The following is a 4,533-nucleotide window of genomic DNA, read 5'->3' as shown; positions in this document are numbered from 1 at the left end:
ATTTTGTCATTGTGGAAGATAACTTAAAACTTTCCACTAATTCAGGCAGTTGTCATCAGTCTGGGTAATAATATAAATTTGTTCTTAGGGATAGTCAGGTCCTTTATCTTTTGGTATAAGTTTTATAATTATAGTAAAAGGAAAAAATAACTAAATTTTAAAAGCAACGTGTTATATCGTTTAAAGTGTCTTATTTAATAATTTATTTATTTAGCAACGCACCCCGTGAAGACATTACAGTTGCCCAATTCGTCTCCCCGGGGCTATTAAAAGAATATAACAACGAGTAATGATTACAACAAATTAAATTAAATTAAAAAATAAGATAACCAAAAATTCAAAAATAATAAAAAAAAAATACATACAAACATCGAAACAATATCTTAGATTACCTACTCTCTAATAACATTTTATTTTGCTTTTGGAGCTGAAGCGGCGGGGTGTGAAATATGTCCAGTTCCGAATTACTATGGGTTAGGTAATGCTTTAATGATTTAAAACTTAATCAAAATTGCAATGTTTCTTGGTACCTCGATGGCAGTCCCTTGAAATACGTTTAAAAACACAATCTGTGTACAAAAGGACCATTACTTAGTGGGCAATCACTCGGGCCGCAATAGGCCGCAATAAGTGCGGGCTCAAATCCCACTTCTTTCAGTTTTTCGGTGAGAATTTTTAAAATAAAGATTTAAAATACTTACCAACGTGATTTAAAAAATTTCACACACTCATGCAGGTTGACTAGTAATCGAGTTTCACCACAATATTTATTGGGTTGGCGAAACAAATAAATAAAATAAATAAAACGAAACAGATTTTCGTGTTATATCTATCAACTATTCATTTAAAGATAGTGTTTACTATTACACTGATTATTTATAAGTTACTTGCTGCTGTTTGTTGAGGAGTCCTATCATCCAAGGTCGTCATCACAATGTCATAATGTTTGATAGGACAACAAATAGTTAACATGCTTGTATTAAGAACGACTGCCCTCGTATGGCCAGTCCCACGCGCTTAGTGCCGTGTTGAACAAGCTCATGATTTAAGCGAGAGGCATTAAACTAGTCAAACTATCTTAACCTCACGCATCTTTTAATTGGTCGCATGCTGACGTAATCTTTAACGGCGTTAAGGTCGCAGGTTAAACATCGCAGTTTGGTCTTGCCGAATTCGAGCTCCAAATGGATTCGGAGCTCTAATTCGCTTGATTACAACTAGTTTGACATACACCGATACGATAGAAACATATTAAATCAATGATTCCAATTAAAATCAACGTGAGTGCGACCATGTTGGTTGTGTCAATGTGTGCGCGATGTTATACCGAGTGAGAGGGGAATACATCGTCCGCCAACTCATTTTTTATTATTGTAAGTCAAATCTAAACGTAAAGCAAGAAGGTCTATATCCGATTCATGTTTACAACTTTACTCGGTGAAATCCCTTACGTGGTAATCCAGTCATTCCTGCGCTAACTTTGGGAAATGGAAGGTGATATATAGGATACTGTGTGTGATGTGGAGTAAATTTAATATAATTTACCTAGTAATAGACATACGTGCGCATTAACGAAATATAATAATATGTCTAGAGTACAAAACTCTAGAAATATATTATAGTTAATGCGTCGATCCTGATTCACTGAACAGAATAATAAGAAAACAATAAGATCTAAAAGGGATTTCGGGAAAATCGGATAGTAATCTAACTGTTCTACTCCCCACTAACGGGAAGAAAATTCAATTCTATTTGCTTATTTGCGGAAACATTCTCTTGAAAGTCCAGGAATGCAAAGAAATTTCAACATTAGATTTTGTACTGAAGAGTTGTTCCAATGGACGTCCGCTGCTGAACATATTCTGTATTTTTTAGGGTATTCCCCGCGTTATAGTCTTCCGTTGTGCCCATTGCCACAAAAGAGTCTGGTCAATCTGCATCTCATATTATGTTGTTTGTCAACTCCGATGTAAGTCCGAATTCTGGTTTGAAGTCTCCATTTCAGCTTCCATTGTTTTACGAGCTACGCAACTCCTTGAGATATGTCGTTAAGAAGTGGTTGGAATATTTTAGTATAGAGCCTAGCTTACCAACCAAACGCATTTTTTTTTTTACCAATAATGCGGCCATGCATATAATTTGTATGGTTCTCAATTCGTGTATGTTACCCGATTACTCAAGACTTGAACCAATTTGAAAAAATATTTTTTTTGTTTTAAAAGGCACACTTTCCAGGTGGTGGGTGCCCTTTAAATTTTATCGAAATCGGTCGAGCTTAAAATACGCCGCAAGTTAAACAGAAGTCGGTTTTTTTAGAGTTTTCAAGATTTTTTTTTATATATATAACTTAAATATATTATAAAGGGTTCATCCACCTAATGATTTCTTATATCTTTAAACGAGCAATTCTTGTATATATATATATATATATATATATATATATAAAATTGGAATCTCGGAATCGGCTCCAACGATTTTCATGAAATTTAGTATACAGGGAGTTTCGGGGGCGATAAATCGATCTAACTTCCTAATTTTTAGAAAATATCATTTTATTCGTGTTTTAACGAATGGTGAAATTTCACGTTTGGTGCAGACAACTTCGTCTGCACGGGTCAGCTAGTTATAAATAATGATATTACCAAAAAACTAAGTATTTATTCGTTTCCATTTGCAGAGCTGACTAAATGTACTAGGCTGGCTTTATTGATTACATGTGACTGTATAACATCATCATGATCATCATCACTTCAACCGATTGACGTCCACTGCTGGTCATAGGTCTTTTTAGGAAGTTCCAAAATCCACGGTTCTCGGCTGCTTGTTTCTTGTGGCTCCCACTTGTTTGATGTCCACTGTGCAACGCGTTGGGAGCCGACCAGATCTGTGTTTTCCGGTGGGAGGTAGTCATTCCAGCACCTTATGACTTCGAAATCCACCAGTTTACCGAGCATTGTGACCCGCCCGTTGCCACTTCAATTCTTCACTTAAGACAAGAAGTTTAATATAAGCCAGAAATGTAAAGTGTCGACACCGAATAAACCTTCAACATAACGGGAAAAGTTTACCGCAGACACATTATTACAGGAGCTTATATTGGATGCTTATGTTTTTCGCAACGACTGTGACTGTCAGCACTTTATAATATCTAGTCTAGTCTGAAGTTTCCAACTCCCGACATTTATTATAAACTCCTGTACAGTTTATAAGTATGTACTATATACCAACGGGAAGAGACTGATTACTACTTATATCCCGGGATAAAAATAGATTTTAAATGCTTAAAGTAAATAATATAATTTGATTTTTTATTTGACAGCCGATTGGCGAAGTGGGCAGCGACCCTGTTTTCTGAGTCCAAGGGCGTGGGGTCGATGCCCATAGCTGGAAAATGTTTGTGTGATGAACATAAATGTTTCATTTGTTGTCATAAGTGTCTGGGTGTTTATCTGTGTATTGTATGTATTTATGTTTATTATATTCATAAAAATATTCACCAGCTATCTTAGTACCCACAACCGCAGCTACGCTTACCTTGAGGCTAGATGGCGTATATTATGTGTGTATTTTTTTTATATAGTATTTATTAACTTTTGTGTACTTTATTTCTGTTATTTTAAAATAACGGTCACGCAAGAATCTATTATTGGAATCAACACAAAGATTTATTGTGTAAGACAAAAGCTCATAGTGCCTGGTTTCCGAAATAATAGCTATGAAAATATTACCAACTCGTGGCGTCATCAATGATTAATGTAACCTGTAAATACAAATTTCCTCTAAATTACCTATTGTTTCCCATTCATTAAAGCCGATATTCACCTTACAAGCTACACGTACTTATGGCGTAGGCGGTACAGTAAAACAAACCCAAAGAAAACAATGAAACAGTCTCAGAACGAAAGTTACATACAGAAAATGTTTCTTAAAACTTAAAATTTCTAACTCACAGCCGTTACTTATTGACATGATTTTTTATTTCCCGAAAATTAAATATTGTTGGATTATTGTTCTGAATTTTTTTTGAGGATTCAGTTTTGAGAGTGACTTTGTGAGTGATATAACTTACCACATATCTAGTGCAAAGGCAGCCAACTTTGTCGTGATGTCTGCGTGTAATAAACTTTATCTATGTACGGTATTACTTCGATCAGTTCATCAAGGTAGTTTATTGCTGTATTTAATCAATAGTGAAGCATTGCTTTTACGGCTTTCGTCTATCAAGCAAATGGTCTTCTGTTTTATTAAAGCCTGGTACCTCAAAGGTCACCCCTGTGAAGCCCTTGCGGTAGGCTACGAACTTTATGCATCCATTGGTCTATATGTGTTTGCTATGTTATAGTGAACGATAGATTAGTGGTTAGGACTCCGGCTACAATTTGGAGGGTTCGAGTTCGAAGTCCAGCACGCACCTCTAACTCTTCAAAGTGATGCGCTTCTTGAGGAATTTATATATATACTAGAGGACCCTCGCGACTTCGTCCGCGTATGAATCAATCGAGAAGCTAGAATAGGACTGATAGTAACATAATA

Source organism: Pararge aegeria, chromosome 9, assembly GCF_905163445.1.
Source record: "Pararge aegeria chromosome 9, ilParAegt1.1, whole genome shotgun sequence".
Classification (NCBI taxonomy): Eukaryota; Metazoa; Arthropoda; class Insecta; order Lepidoptera; family Nymphalidae; genus Pararge; species Pararge aegeria.
The sequence above is the reverse complement of the archived record's forward strand: the minus strand, read 5'-3'. Positions refer to the sequence as shown.